The following is a 17,844-nucleotide window of genomic DNA, read 5'->3' as shown; positions in this document are numbered from 1 at the left end:
GGTAGGTTAAAACAGATACTGGGGTGTAAAATCCAATTTTAGGAGAATGCTGTGCAGAACTACAGAAGTCCAGGAAAAATCATATATCAAAGTATCCACTGAAATCAAAGGAAAATATTTGGACTGTTTTTTCACGCAAAATTTGGTAATGCATAGTTAATTGTGTATGTAAGCAGGCAAATTGTATTGGCAGTTTCAACTAGATTTAATAGAATGAGATACTTTAACTATCTTATTCCTCCCTTATCATTACACCTCCCCTTTATCGCTCACTTTAAGTTCGTATAACTAAATACTGTGTATGAATAATAAACAAAAGAGTCAGGATGACCAGAACAATTTCCTAAGACAGCTAAAGAGAACAAATATATCTAAATGTAAAATGCAAATTTGTTTCACTTGACATTTCGGGGGGAAATATTATACTGGAGCGAAGCTCGCCGTTTGAGTGTGAATGTCAAATAATGTATCACGTCAAACTCACACATCTCCATCCACATCCCTCTCCACCCGATACCCCCCCCCCCCCTTAAAAAATACATACAAAATAAGGGGAGGAGTGTAAATAGTGGATGACACTCAACGGATGGCATCAGTCAGAATTCAAATGTCGTTGGATCCAAGGGAACGCTACGAGAAGAATTCCCTCGCGGATTGCCATGAAGTTAACCTCAGCTTTGACGCTGCTCCTCGGGGCTTTTGTGACGTCGCTGCTACAATGGAATGGGCACAGATTCCCGACAGGCGTAGGCAAGTTGATAAATATATGTCATGGAAATAGTTATCTCAGATTTTGGATCTCTCTTTTTTTAGTTAAGATCTTCAACAATTTATATCATTCTAAGATGTCATGTCGTCGGTGTTTTCACGAACTGACGCTATTTCGATTTTGGTCAAAATTTTCAAAATCGAGATATTGGTACCAAATGAAAGTGCTTTCAAAACTCTACCAAATCCCAAAATTTTAGATCACAAAATTAATTATTCTTAATTTTATCAAAGAAAGAAAAAAACGACGGTACTCGAAATATCGAGAAATTGAGAAAAAGGGGTTTCACGAACCGACGCAGGAAAGATACGCCGGTTCGTGAAACCCGAATTGCTACGGTGAAGAGCAATGCGGGTTTCACGAACCGTCGCAGTTGCATTATTTTGAGCTTTGTTCAACTTACTGGCCTAGAATTAGGTTTTGGCCCTAATCCAGATCTCAGAGTGAGAACCAAACCTTCTGAAAGATGAATGACGGCCTAAGCCAGCCCACTGTCCACGAGTGAAGTGAATGGTAAGCTATAATCCTATTAAAATCATGCTCAAAATAACAGTTTCAGTTGGACTACCATAACCATTAATTGCGGTAGTGTGTAGTCCCATGTATTCAATCGCGTGATGCTTATGAAGCCTAGTCTGTAAACGCCATCCAATTTCAAATTAGATCCCAAATCATATTATTTATTGTTTCTTTTCAACTTATGTCGTTACTTCTGAGACTACTGAGTACTGTAGTCGTAACGTCTGTGTGCAAGACATGCAGATTGCAAGATTTCAAAGTCTCGAAGACACTAAAAGCCTTGACTTTTGAGTTGAAAATGAAATCATGAGATTGACAAAGTAGGCGTACTAAACAAAAAAAAATAATAAAAAGTCTAACAGTAAAACTCAAAGGAAGAGTAAAGAATAAAGTTAGACATGTTAGACTTTTACTTTCAAGTCTAACTATTAAGTCTAAGTTAAGACTTTACTTGTAATACCGGTACCAGTTACTAAAACTAAGATCAGCTGAAGTCTAAGACCAAGTCAAATTAACACAGTTCAGAGCCATACCGGTACACGGTAGTCTAGCTCTAGATCTACATCTAGACTAGTGGTAATAGTAGGTAGAGTCCACCCATTTTTTCCCCCAATCTTTACTGGTCCATTCCTGAAAAAGTTACTGGTCAGTGTCCAACAGTGATTTTTCCTGGTCAGGGACCGTCGGACCAGTGCCAGTGTGCAGCGTTGGTGTAGATGTCATCTATGACAGTATGTGGTCTAGTGATACTACCTAACGCTAAACACTACGAGTAGTACTCTACAGGTTAGGTGGCTTTCCTGTACAGTGCAGTGTTATAGTATACTTGTGAATTCAGCCCTAGTACCGTACTGTGTGTAGATATGTGACATTATGTCTAATGTTAGTTCGAGTGGAGTACCTTTGAAGCACAGCGGTGGGACTTTTTTTCCCTAAAACTTGTGAATGCGGCCCAACCAAATGGCGTTTACATATTCACGCGTGATTGATAGTGATACAGTAGCGCTGTCGATTTCCACAGCATCCACACATAATCTTTTGTCCTTTCTTCTTTCCTTTTTTCCCTTTGTTCTTTCACCCTTTTTATTCTTGGAATCGAAGGACTTCTAAGAAATGTCCCTCGACTGATTTAACCAGGACTCTTGAGTCCTGGTAAACCTAACCTAACCGAGTAACCGTTAACATTTGTTAGGCCTAACATAACAGTAACACTGACTTAGCCCTGTATTGACTTTGTCTTTGGCCGACTTACTGAGATGGCGAGTCTAACTCTTTAACGTTAGTCTAAACGTAGTCGTTAGATCTGTCAGTGTCAGTGTCACCGGCTTTTGTATATGGTGCCATCTCTAACGTACGTTAACAAGTTGATGTTATCTATGTCAACTTACTGAGTCAGTAATAGTGGTACTGTCATCCTGTTGGATATCGCCGCAATATCATCCGTGACATGTTAATTTCGTGTCACAAAGACAAAAGTTGCCAAGATCTAATAGTATTAGATGTCTAGATCTAGATGTAGTCTAGATCTATAATATAAATTTTGTGAACCACTGGTAACTTAAAAGTGAAAGGTCTAGACTTCACTTAGTCTATAATTAGACCAGACATTCATGAGGCAAAGGCCTACTTAGTAGATCTATTCTTATTCTATTTTAAGAATTTAACGTCAATTCCTACTAAACTCGCCACATGTTATTTCTAAGGCCAAGGACTTCGGGTTAGTAATTTTTTTTTTCATAAATACCAAACAGCAGACGTGTTTCATTTGCATTCTTGTGCAGACTTCATGAAAATATGTGCAGTATCAAAGAAATATGATGCACATGACAATGCCAGTGTTTTATAGGTGAATGGTTAATACCTTTAAAAGCTGAATGATAATGTAGAGTCTAGGTCTAATTAAGATGTTACAGTCTCTGATAAGAAACAGGTTTGATTGTCATAGACTGTTTCCCAAATGCAGGTACATGTAGTAATATTCAGCTATTTCAATGCAATGCCTTGTTTACAAATACATGTAGATTTATATTCATGTGAATGATAATTCAATTTCTACATGAGACATACCAAGTGCTAAACATAATATCTTGCATCAGTAAAATGTGTAAATGAAGAGGCAATTTGAATATGCATCAAATACGAAAAGCAGCATTTTTTGACATTCTTTGATCCTGCATAGGCCTACCATTTTGTTTTATGTTTAATATAAATAGAGCAAAATAATTTCAACTTCAGTTTTGTTGGCTGATTTTTTTTTCTTCTCAAAATTAAAGTTGTATCTTGTGCCATGATGTTTGATTTTAATCAAAAGTTCTTAATTTCTTTCTTTTCTTTCAGATGACTGGTGCCATGTAGTAGCGAAGAACTGGACTGTCTCAGAAAAGAAAAGGAAAAGTACAGGGTCGTGTACATCACCAACGGATGTGAATACAATGGTAATGTAGAGTCTAGGTCTTATTAAGATGTTAAAGTCTCTGATAATAAACAAGTTTGATTGTCGTAGACTCTTTCCCAAATGCAATTAGTGATATTCAGCTTTTTCAAAGCAATGCCTTGTTTACAAGGACATGCAGATTTATTCATGTGAATAATAATTATGTCTAGCACTTACTAAGTGCTAGACATAAGATCTTGCATCATTAAAGTATGTAAAAGGCGAGACAATTTGAATATGCATCAAAAACAGCAGTATTTTTTTTGACATTCTTTGATCCTGTATACCGTTTTGTTTTATGTTTAATATAAATAGAGCAAAATAATTTCAACTACAGTTTAGTTGGCTGATTTCTTTTTCTCAAAATGAAAGTTGTATCTTGTATCATGATGTTTGATTTTAATCGAAAGTTCTTAATTTCTGTCTTTTCTTTCAGATGACTGATGCCATGCAGTAGCGAAGAGCTGGACTGTTTCAGAGAAGAAGAAAAAAGTACAGCATCGTGCTGATCATCAAGGAATGTGAATACAATGGCTTAGGAAAGAAGACAATCTACAGATAGGATAGAAGGGAGAAATTGGGATGAAGGGCGACAACATAAGGACGGTATATCTACAGTGAAATGTGATTGTAAAGTGGAAACATGAAAGGAGATCCTAAGATTGAAGGTGAAAACAATGCATTCCATTCTGTGATGTCGTAATTACAATTTTGCTACACTTTAATAACACTACAGAGAGACATTTATATCAAGGAAAGCTTCATGTGGATGTGGAACGTTAGATTTTTTTAAGTGTTCATTGGTATGTATTTCATGATAATAAATCTTGAAGGTTTTGTGTGGTAATCATAACCTTGTGATAAATCTTGATAGATTTCTAAGTGCACATTGGCAATATTTAGATGATGCTGTAATCAGATTAAGTTCTATTCTCCTTTATTCTTTTATTTATTATTTTGTTGTCTTCAACCCACTTTGAATGTGTCACGTATGATTCTTATAAACATGGGAACATGCACTCCATGTAAATGATAGGACTTATAACAATTTGACATAATTATTCAACCATCACTATACAGTTCTGTTATAAGATGTTCTTTATCTAACTAAAATTGTAAATTATGATACGTGTATGTTCCCATGCAAACTCACAACAAAATACAGAAATTTGATTTCTTTTAATAATAATTCATTATGTCTCTAAATTTACAATTAAAGAAAGTGATTGCAATAAGGATGTCAAACATCGTATATTAAAATAATAGATTATTCATTTGTCTCCATCCGTAGTAACGCACGCAACTGCAGTGTGCAGTTTGTAGGCTGCTGTGAAAAAAAAAATCACAGGCAGCCCAAGCAGGATTCGAACCCACGACCTCTGGATTACTAGACCAGCGTCATAACCACTAGACCACCAGAGTGCCCTGGCGCTACCTTTACACATGAATAATTAAGTATAGAAGGGCTTGGGGGCGCTTCGAAGTTTACTGCTCTTATTAAATATGTACATGTCATTTGCAACTCAACTAAAGATGATTAAACACACTGAAATTCTTACTTTAAATGATATTCATAATCTGTTTTTTTTTTCTTTAATAGCTTGGGATGTACACTTTATACACTGTATCGGTCTACATTTCGCCTACAATATGGAAAAGACGTTTGTTTTTGAACAAACAAAAAATTAAGAGTCCTTTAAAGGTGCTGTAAAACAGTGGTGTTTGTTTGTTTGTTTGTTTTTTTTTTGGGGGGGGGAGGGGAGTCAAATTAGCCTTGGCCCCTCTCCGCCGTCTTTTTTTTTCCCTTTAGCTGCATATTTTTTAGTCATCACATGAAAATTCGTCTGCATCCACCCCGTAGTTTTGCTGATGACCTTTCTTTTTAATTATTTTAGCCACACACAATTTTGGCTGAATTTCCCCAACTCTCTTGTGAATTTGCTAGTACATGTACTAAAACACATTCTCAGAATGTGTTTATAGTACTGGTGGATTAAGGATTCACAGGGAGGGGGGGGGGGGGTCGGCCAAAATTTCTCTTTTCTCATAATACAAGCCTTCGGGGCGAAAGGCTGATATTATGGGCTTTCTACACACATTTTTAGATGCTAATTATTGGTTAACATGAGCATGATCATTTATGTTGTGATTAATTTGTTTCCTTATATATGTATGACTTCTATTAGAGACTTAATTGGCTTGGCACTCCTTACATCGACCTATTTTAGACACCCATTTCCCTCTCTCTCTCGTGCTTTTTCTCTACTGTCCTGTGAATAGTGTAACTACATGTACATGCAGTACCTCTTCTCTTTTGTATGATATACATCAAGTTTTTATCTGAACATATGGGTGTTGCAGCACTCTCAAGCTTCATGCATATATGCAGCAACATCTTTGTGTGGTCATATACATACATGTAGATATGCTTGATATATTAATTTGAGAATGTTATTCTTTCTCTTGTATATGTTCCGTCCGCACTCTATAGATGTAAATGTACGATGTAAGATTTGGTGTGCATGTTCGAACTGTGTTCCTCTTTTTGTGAACACACAAGAACTGATATAATAATGAACTTGAATTACACATATTCTTGAATCTTGATTCCATCTCCATTTGCCATTGGATATGTATTGATTTATGGAGCTCTTCCACAATTGTTATCCTTCCCATTGTCATTACTCATCTCTGAATAATTCAAATTTGATATTCTACTGAGGACCTATGTTTCTTCGATTACATAATGCACCTCTTCAATATATTGCTGCAAAAGGCATAATAAAACATGACCATTGTTATATATTTAAAATGAAGCTTGAAATTCTGATAGTGTTGATATTCATGTATTTTTAGGAGTTTATCAGTTTCGAAGAGTGCATGCAGGATGAGTTTATGTCTTTATATGATCAGGTGCAGCTATCATAGAATCTGTTGAGCAGGAAAGAGAAAGATGGAAAATGAGGAATTATGAGTGAATTCGCATGCGAGCCAAATGACAATGACACTGATAAAAATTGTGACAAAGTAAATGTCACAAATATGTGGAATAATAAGAAATAAAGAAATTAATATATTATTTCAGAGAAAGAAATAACAGAGTGCATGCATGAGTATGAAAGATGAGTAAATACAAGTAATTATTACTGACTGGCACATCTTTTTCCCAAGATTTAGCGGTATCCTTCATCTTAGAACAAACATTCATAATTATTATGAAAGAAGTGAACTGAATTTGAATTAAAAATAATGTGAAAAAATGAAAAAGTAAGTTAATTAAGTAAAAAAAAAAAACAGTAAAAAAATATGAAACACAGTATACCGAATACATGTATTACCATAGATGTCCAAATGCAAAAGTGTTAAATAATAATATATCCACAAAAAGGGGGGGGGGGGGGGGGCAAAGAAATCTTTGGAACGATCAACCACAGCTATAATAACAATACATGCGTGTACTAAATGAAGATGAAAACAATGACAACACTCTTTTTAGAACAATTAAGAGAAACTGGCTTGTATTATCATCTTAATTATCACTAAATGTATTGTAATCATCACAACAATCATTACTTGACAATTAATTTCAATTAATAAGGTTATTGTTGATAAGCAGGTATAGCCCTAATAGTATTTGTATGTAAACACATACGAAAATGAAATAGCGACGGTTCGTAAATACACGCGTATTGCACGTTACCTATTGTACAGGCCCTACAGCGCGGGTCCCACGAACCGGCGTAATACAACTTACGTCGGTTCGTGGGACCCGCGCTTAAGTACATAACCTATGGTGCGCGCAAGAAACGATGGATTTACGAACCGACGCAGTGAGTTTGAAGACAGAAATATCGTAAATTTTTTGAATTCACACTAAAATTACACTATGGATAGGAAGAATAACTTCCACTCTCATCACCCTGTCAAAATTTTCACACACAAGACAGGAAAAGTCATTGAAAACGTTGTCTAAAACTTGTGAGATCTTTAAACGCGATTTTCTCAGAACTGCATTTTCGCTCAAAAACGAAATAGCGTCGGTTCGTGGTAACACCGACGATGTGGTATACGAAAGCTTTTGGTATGTACTTGATTGTTTTACATTGTTTATTTTTAATGTAATAACCTTAAAAATACCCCTGTCTTGTACTTGGATCTAAACAACTGATATTTTTCTGTAAAATGCCTTGGTGTCAACTTACATTTTCATTCAAGCAAGTCAAAACTTTCGTATTGGAGAACGAAATAGTCAACATGAAAGGCAAATGTTAGGTTGGGAAGCTGCAATCAACCACAAGTTACTATCTAGAAAAACATGACTATATTCTTGACAATGGGATGATATACACTTTCCTTTTAGTTTAGATAGTATATATGCTTGCTTTCCCTTCCTCTTTACACGACAAGTCTACTTTAAATTTAGTCAAGGTGAAATCTGCTTATTGGCCTCTTTCTCCACTGAGGACCTTCAGTGCAGATGTCTTTACATCAAAACTTAAAATTACTTTAATTTTGAAATAGTTAAATACAGTGTGACCTCAGCATGCAATATATATATATATATATATATATATATATATATATATATATATATATACATATGTATAGATATAGATAATCATTATCAAGATTATTGTGCATAATGATATTGTATTGGAGAGCCAGGTCGCAAAACGAGTTAACTTTATTCATGTCAACTTCAGCTGTTTGCGATTTGACCTGCAAAACACGAAGAAAATAAAATATGGTTTCTTTTTATAATGATTAAAAAATATATCTGTTTGTGTAACAATTGAATTTATCAGAGGAAAGGTTTAGTTGCATCTATCTGATGGACTTATTTCAAGACATTTTAAAATGACGCTTATTAAACCACTTATGCAATCAAACTCTTATGTAGTGCCAGTTTTGTACAGTTTTGCATCTATCTATATGTTGTCTTTGTAATATACGTATAGGGGATATAGTCATTATCAACTTGCCAATATCGTCACTTCGCAGAAATGAAACCATGTTTAATTTGGTAAAAACCCGTCGTAGTAAAGGAAAACAACTTGAATTTATCACTTTCTGTCTTTCTAGATCATGTGTTCATCATCTTTTCATCATTTTTTTTAATCTGCATTAATCGTTAATTCTGCAATTTTTAACATGGATGTCAGATGCGGAGCAAGAATGAGAAGAATGGTATATAAATAACCCAGAAAAAAAGTATTAGTCAGTTTATAGTCATTTATGTAAGAGCTCTCAGTCTATTCAGAAAAACGACTGTAGTTTGTCCGGAATAGGTCCTACTTTTTAGATTAGTGCACATGATCAAATGAGATAAGTTATATGATTTCTTGAAAAAAAAATATGCATAGGTTCGATTTAGTGACATGGGGATAGGTGAACTTTGATGTCTTTTAGACCAGCTCCCTTACAGGATCTAACAGGTCCACCTAGAACATGACCTTGAACCGAGTTTTTCCCATTGATTTAAAGGGATGGTATAGTTTGGGTTGAGATGGGGTTTCAGGCACCAACTATTTTTTGTGAGATACTGACAAACCTCTAATGAAATATTATAGAGGATACAATTCTCAGAGGAATTGTAATTTATTTGGTGAAAATTGGTTTTGAAATGGCTGAGATATCCACAAACAAAGAGATCCTGATAAACGGTGGGGCCCACTTTTTATCAGGACCACTTTGTTTTACTCTCTTTTTTGATATCTCACTCATTTCAAAACCGATTTTCGTCAAATAAATTTGAATTCCCCTTAGGATTGTATGCCCTTTAGTATTCCATGAGTGGTTTCTAATTATCTTATAAAAAGTTGAAATCTGAATTCCCCATCTCAGCGAAAATTATACCATCCGTTTAATCACTTTTATATCCTAAACATATTCTGCCCCTCCCGACAGCATTATTATGTGGTTTTGTATATGGATGTATAGTCTTTTCAACACCATATGAAAATCCATTGACCGGTTGGAGACCCGCTGAAGTATGCGATGCAAACAAATTATTCTATTGTAAATATAGCGGCATAGTTCATAATTATATCTTCAAATACAAACTTGTCATAAGGGTTATCTATCCACAGAAAAGCAAGTCCATTGTGCACAAATACCTCCCTTGTATGCTACTCCCGTCCATAGTTTGAATTTTGAATGATTTGAATAATTTGAATAAGTTTACTCCCATCCATAGTTTGTGTCTATATAATTTTTGTTGTCGCAATGTGATGCCAGAATGTCTGTTTTTTCCCTTTCTTTTTCTTTTCTTTTCGATAAGTATACAAGATGTATGTTTTGCCCATTTTCTTTTTTTTCTTCTCTTTCAAGGCTGTCGTATCTTCAAGCTATATGCTTATTTGACGACAGTCTTCTGCAATTACGCTCCCAATACATGTGCCATAATTCAGTCAGATCATTTGATTCACTTTATCATGAGTGGTTCCCAATTGACGTGTCCTCTTATTCTTTTTCTTTAATCCGTTACACGTATATCTCAGTTTTATATTCGGATGTACACATTGTATGTTCTATTGTCTTGAAAACAAAAAGAAATGACTGTGTTTCATTTGTAATATATATTCGATGCAGAAAATTCCTAATAATTCATTTGAATTTGAATATGAATTAGTTTTTTTTTTAATCTGTCCAGGCGTAAAGAGATCGTATAGTTTTGGTTGAGACCTAACTTCAGGTTTCTAACATTTTTGGTGAGATGAGAAACCTGTTATGAAATATCACAAAGCATGTGATTTTAAGAAAAATTCAACATCTATTTGATGAAAATTGGTTTTGAAATGGCAGAGATAGCTAAAACAGAGCGATCCTAATAAAAGGTGGGTCCCACCTTTTATTACGATTGCTTTGTTTTACTTTGTTTTTGGACGTCCCAGCAATTCCAAAACCAATTTTCATCAAATAAACTTTTGATTCCTCCCAGAATGGTATTCTCTAAACTATTTCATAAGTGTTTTCTTGGTATCTCGCCAAAAGTTAAGAGCCCAATCCTCATCCCCACCAATGCTACACCACCTCTTTAATTTCCGTATAAATGCAAGAAAAGAAAAATGTGTCTTTAAAGAACCTGCAATGCAAACGCATGTTTACCTGTGTTGATTTATATAATGCATTCTCTTAGTTATGTTAGTAGTATTTGGAAGCACGCTTTGCTCGGAACAGGGGAATACACGATCCAATGTCTTGTGTTATTCATATCAGTAATTTCGCAATGATTTACGTAACAGATTATGTCATCGACAGGATCTTGGTCTAGAAGATTTTTTTTTCTTTTTACAGATCCAAGTAATCTAATGAAAAATATTAAGGAATTATCATAAGATACATAACATATAATTGAATATCATTTTGGCTACATAAGTGATGATCAGAGCATAAGGCCCTATAGATCAACTCAGGTCAACATGCATTTACATTGCATAGATCCTTTATCAGTCTTTGCAATCACTATACAAAGTACAACAAAATGGAATTGCCTACTGATGTGCATGTAAAGATTCTGAAAGAAATACAAGTGTGACACTGTTTGGTTTTGTGTTTTTGTGTTGTTGTTTTGTTTTTTTTTTGGGGGGGGGTTTGTAGTGAAATATGAGAAATGAATTAATTTCAAATTTGTTTCAAATACATGAACTAGTCAAAGCGCAATTTCTTTACTTTAGTGGATAAGACGACGTGCTCTCAATCTCTGGGTTCCTTGTTCTAGACGTTTGTGGCGCTTATGGTGGCTACTTGGGATAGAAAACTGATACCAACTCTAAACTTATCAGACATGTTTTTTCTTCTTTGCCAACGGCACAGATGCAATAAAAAAATGAGGATGGTAACGTATTTCATCTTGTATTTGCTTGGTATAATGCAATCGAAATCAGACATTCACAGCGTTTGTTTTCACACTTTTATCATCGAGAATTGTTACATTATTTATGTCAGCACTGACAGAAAGTTATGTTTAAAAAAACTCGCTCATGATCTAAAAGAAGAAGAAGAAAGAAAGAAACTTTTACAGTGTTGACACTGATTGCAAAGCAGCAGCTTTGGAACATTACACAGACGTTGTGAAAATGATACGGCACTTGAGGTTTTGTACACTTGCTTAAATGCGACTATTCCGAAAGGATGAGCGATTATTATTTCTATTGATTGTTGTGGACATTGCACGGTAATGGGAGAGCAAAGTTATCAGTTTTTGCTGCCGCTAAATACTTGAAGAACTGAAATGTAAGTATGTATTGCAGACGAGGCGGTCAAAGATATGCAGAGATTTGCATGCACTGTTTTCAAACGCCACATGGTGTATGCCACTCGTTTGACTTAATAAGCGGAGATACATCATATTTGCAGTAACATTGACTAGTGACATCACGGTGTGGCAACCCGTGTCAAGCACCGTGGATTTAGTGAGGGCAAATTTACTCGGTACGACAGCAAGGGATGTGAAAACAGCTCATGGTGGCGGAGACATTGTTTCATGAAAGGACAATCATCAGCCTTTCGAACTTGGTAACGTCAAGAGCGGCTCATAAAACAGCAAAATTTGGAAGTTCAGGACTTACGAAAGATGTTTGATTTGTGTCCAGTGTGGATCGGTTAAACTTGCCTCTTATCTTTACGCAAAAGATTTGTGACAGACAAGTAATAATAATAATAATAATATCCCATACGCATCAAAGCTGTCTTTAATAAGAATCATAAGGCTGTCACCTTTGTCATTCACATATAAGTGACATGTTTAAATCAATCGGGGAGCGCAGACCTCCATCAAATAGCTCATTCTACCCTTAATGCGATCCCTCACTTACTAGTCTTTACAATTCCACTGCGTCATGTGCTTGACTGAATTAAATTAACGGTCACCATCTACATAATAACGTGTACAAAGGAGTGATAGTAATGTTATATAATCTGGTTATTTATTGTTCAAATGAGTAACAAAATACGCCTTCAGGCTCATTCGATTCTGTGGATGATGTACTGACAGATTAGATCACCCTGGCCCTATTTCATACAAAAAAAAAGTTGCTATGATAGCAACTCTTGCTGCAGTGGCAATATGTCATGTATATGTCATCTTCAGTATCCGGAGGCTGAAAGCGTATACAAACGTATGTTTGGTTAACAACACCGGAGGGGAAATCTCAAGTCGGTAAGCTATTAAGATAGCACAAAGAATTAAACTCTGCGAAGTCAATCTTGGAATTAGGCATAGCACAGCACTGTTGAATTCAGAAAGGAGTAAAGGGCACCAGTCTACAGGACCAGGACCTGACTTTTAATATGACAGTTGGTCCGGAGATTTGGTAGGCCTATATACAGTTATTCTGAAGGGACCTGTACGTCATAATCCACATTACTTCCACACATCAACGCAAATACGTTGACTTCACAGCATGCATTGTGAAGGTGCTAACTGTCTTCATACCTGTATGTAAGTATTATGAGGCACCTGATGGATGCCTAATACTTACTAAACAGTTGGGAATGCAGTATGTAGGCCTAGTTATCTGCCGTGACCTATAGGACATAATAGCTAAGACAGACCAAACAAAATTATGAATATATAGGCCTATTATTATTGTGTGCGTGCGTGTGTGTGTATATATGCCTGCGTATGTCTGTCCGTCCGTCTGTCTGTCTGTGTCTCTGTGTCTGTATTGATATGTTTGTGTTTGTGTGTTTGCTTTGTCGTGTGCTTATGGTATCAAAAATTAAGATAAGTAAAAAGGATAAAGAATTTAGAGCATTAATGCATTCATATTGTTATCGTGGCCACAGATGCTTTTCCTTGCGTCGATAGCAACATAACCTTTGACCTGCAAAACTTCTGCAATGGCGTGACTACCTGTCCTCTGGGTGATGATGAACTATTTTGTGGTAAGTCAAGTTCTAGCAAAAAAAAAACAACCCAAAACAAAAAACGATTTTACATTTGACGTGTAATTTTGATGATGCTTAATTTTGTCCTTCTTGCTTGATTATTTTTTTTTTCATCTTCTTTAGACATCAAAAGGATATTGAAGTGTCTAATTACGAGTGCTATTTGTTATAAATTTTTCCCAATAAAAAAACAAAAAACAAAACAAAACAACAACAACAAAAGTTGACGAACTTCCAGCAAGTGTCAGATGTCTCAATCATTCAGCCCCCGGTATCAACCCGTACAGTGTATGCGACGGCGACGCAGACTGTGTGGATGGGAGTGACGAAATACTCTGCGGTGAGTATACATACAGGTCCACATAAATTCACCGTTTTCATCCGTGCTGACGTAAACCAATCACAGTCGAGAGCGCAACTTTCCTGTTCAGTAGCAATGTATATTTCAAACAGAAAATCTTTGTTATTACGAATGTTAGATATTCCGAAAACAAATTCCATATACACCAAGTATACCACACTTTAAAAACATCGGTGTTAGATCTAACACCACGGGTGTTAAATCTAACACCGATCAAACTTCAATAAAGGACCACACCCACAGGTGTTAAAAATGCACTGTAATGGTGTTGAAAAGTGTTCACTTGACACTTCGTGGTGTTAATTTGACACTGTACCTGGTGTTATTTTGACACTGTACTGGTGTTAATTCAAAAATGACACCACATGGTGTTGATTTGATATTTGTTGGTGTTAATATCAAGGTTTAACACCCGTCCAGCTTCAATAAGAGACCACACCAGCTGGTGTTACTTTGGTGTAAATTTATTTTCACATTTTTTCAAAAATCTAGTATTTTAATGTAAAATTCTTGATCGTCTTGTTTAAATTAAAAATCAACAAGAAGTGCAATTACTAAGAAACTCTTCAAAAAACAGTTTAAAATTTGGAAATGACACCCGGAGGTGTTAATTTAACACCATAAATGAGCACCGAAAATTTAACACCAGCTCGGTGTTCACTATTTAACACCGGACTTTTTGCAGTGCAGGATGTTCCTTAATTCGAAAATGAAAAACGGGATCCTTAATCCGAAAATATTTTTGATGTTATTCCGAGAATTTGGTACACTGCAAAAACAGTGGTGTTAGATTTAACACCACTGGTGTTGAATCTAACACCGGCCGAACTTCAATAAAGGACCACACCATCTGGTGTTGAAGTAACACCGTCTCTGGTGTTAAAATATCCAACACCCATGGGTGTTAAAGGGTGTAAAAATATACCAACACCAGCCTCGGTGTTTTTTCAACACTTGAGAGAGTGTTAAGAAGTTGACACCATAATGGTGTTCATTTGACATCCCAACACCAGTTATGGTGTAAGTTCAACACCCGTGGTGTTAAAATATACCAACACCAGCTTTGGTGTTGCTTAGATTATTGATAAGTTGACACCACTTTGGTGTTCTTTTGACACCCTTTAACACCAATTACGGTGTAACTTCAACACTATTTGTTGTTAGAATCTATACCCCAACACCTGTCATGGTGTTATTCTAACACTTCAAAGTGTTATAAGTTTGCATTATTTGGTGTTTATTTGACACCACAGAAGTGTTGATTCAACGCTTCAGAGTGAGAAATAAATTCCAAGTGATGCCAACTTATTAACAATTTGAAATGTCGATACCTCGACATCATTTCACACTCTCCACATTCAATCGCACAAAATAACACAGTAATGTAAGTAGGTGAAAGACAGTCACGTGCTACTAGGTTGATCAAAATATTTAATAAATTCTGTCTGTCACAACAAAACACAATAATTCTATTACATGTAATGAAATCCTCATCTCTACAATATAAGTATCAAAATGGAATACCTTTGACCCTGTCTGTTGGTTCTTTGATTATCTATGCAAATGACATACATTATGGCTATTGTAGGCTAAAATATCAAATTCAAATACATTGTACTCACTCTGAATACCTTTGGCCTTCTTGGCACTATCAAGTTGAATTTTCAAATGAAATTGATACTAGTATTATATCTTCTTGGCTCTATCATTCAAATGTTCAAATTGAATTGCCTACTCAGCTGTATAATTCAAATATTCAACATAGATCATCCAGTCTGGTTGTAAAATGTTAACATTAAAAAAAAAAAATTATACTCTTTCTTTTGATCAATGCTATTGCAAGTGACGATACAAGCATGTGAAATTCGGATCATTTAAATATTCAAATGACACACATAAGGCCTTCTTGGGCCAATATTTTCAACTCGAACTGGATGTAATTGATACCCCCACCTAAAACTTAGAGAGTTAGCTCAATTCATGATATTCTTGTATGTCTTTAGTTGAAAAAAAAAGTACAATGTAACAAAAGTTGTTACCATAGCAAGATTACTCAACAGTGAGATCAGTGTGAGACTCATTTTAAGATTACACTGGTTACATGAGCGAAACCTCAAGTCAAATGCTAGAAAACTGAGGGAGCTCACCCAATTCACAGTATTTTTTGTTTGATTTTCCTTTTAAAAGATGGTTGCCATTACATTAGCACTCTGTGCAATATTTCAGGCCAGATGCTCAGAAACTGAGGGAGATTGCATAATCAACTGTTGTGTAAGTTTTTAATTTGAAAATGTCACTGCCATGATAACACTTTCTTTGACCGATACAAAAGATGACATTTGCACATTAGCGGACTACAGTGGTCACGTGCCAAATTTCAAGTCAAATGCCTAAAACATGAGGGAGTTATGAGTCAATCACAATATCTTCGATTGCTTTGTATTAAAAAAAAAATAAGTTAGCATGGCAACGCATTGTTTAACATTGACGAGAAAAGTGTTTTGCACATCTAGAATTTATCTTGTCACAATATATAGGTGTCATATCTCAAGGTTATTGCTAAAAATTGAGAGAGTAAGCTCAATCCACTTGTAGTTTATACGATTCTCATTACAAAATACCATTAACTTGACAACATACTATTTGACAATGACGAAAAATAAAATTTGCACAGTACATAATACAGTGGTCACATGTGCCAAATTTAAAGTCAAATGCTCAAAATCTGAGGAAGTTAGCTGAATCCACATCGTACTTGTGGATGATTTGTATGAAGATGCTGTTGCCATGGAAACGGATTTATGACCCCCCACAAAAAGTGTCTTGCACGATAACATATTATCATAGTGACCATATGTATCAAATTCAAATTTAAATGCTAAAAAAAAAGAAACTACATGTAAGAGAGCAGCGTGATCCACACAATTTTGTATGATTTGTTTAAAAACTGCAAATGCCATGGTAACAGATTTCTGGACAATCAAATTTCAACAGAATTGATTTAAAACTGAGTAGCTTGATCCAAATTCTGTATTTGTAATCTTTATGAAAATTTGATGTTACCATGGTAATGCATTACTCCATACTGACACATGTAAACTAGGACATGTAAAAATTACAAGGTCGTTGCTCAATGTCCCCTGGACTAAAGGTAATCACCTCCTCATCAAAAACTGTCATCGACTAATGGAGAGTACTGCTTCATCAACTGTATATCATCAGTCTCTATCTCGGTTCCTCCATAGAACTGGACTTGGAGTATCTTCACAGTTTCATTGTCACAATGATGATTCCTCAAGTGTCTTCTAAAACCACTGAACGATGTCCGTACACAGCCCCCCTGGGCGCAATTTATTGTTTGTCCATCACTCAGTCCATGTTCGTATGGCATACAGTGAAAAAAAAAGCAGTTTCAGTGGGAACTCCTAAAGAATGCATCACTTCATTATCTATTTGAAAGTTTAGATCTCGGTTCACGAACTCGGGGTAATTCCAAATGTCCAAAGGTTGATGAGAGGTTTTGCATACCGTAGACAAAACACATATTTAATGTGCTTTGAACAATGTGTCGAAGGCACTCTGAATGATATCACCAGGGCAGGGTAGTACCAAGTGGTCAACAATGAAGTAATATTGGTACACATGTATGTTATCCTTCTGACGTCCTCTGTCAAGCAAGCTGCATCTTCTGATCTTCAAGCAAGCAAGCTGCATCAAGAGCTGCATCTTCTTCTGCTTTCCCTCTTCAAGTGGTGATCAAAACTAGCATCAGGCTGAAAATGTAAGGAAACAATGAAAAACAAACAGATATTGTATGAATCTATTACAAATAAAAACTAGACAAATTTTACTGTGACCTTTATTTCGATT

General features: G+C 35.6%; 1 long non-coding RNA gene across 1 annotated transcript; it reads left to right on the top strand.

The window, feature by feature from the left end:
• The first annotated feature begins 853 nt into the window (after window positions 1–853).
• On the top strand, window positions 854–5,422 carry LOC139717390 (uncharacterized). The gene is made up of 3 exons (XR_011709964.1): window positions 854–1,282; window positions 3,626–3,723; window positions 4,159–5,422. It is a non-coding gene; the product is annotated as an uncharacterized lncRNA (long non-coding RNA).
• Window positions 5,423–17,844: the final 12,422 nt, after the last annotated feature.

The sequence above is a fragment of the Diadema antillarum genome, unplaced genomic scaffold (genome assembly GCF_040938485.1).
Source record: "Diadema antillarum isolate AM-2024a unplaced genomic scaffold, OU_Dant_1.0 scf00000075, whole genome shotgun sequence".
Lineage (NCBI taxonomy): Eukaryota > Metazoa > Echinodermata > Echinoidea > Diadematoida > Diadematidae > Diadema > Diadema antillarum.
Note: the sequence above shows the minus strand (reverse complement) of the source record. Positions and strands in the feature narration are given on the sequence as shown.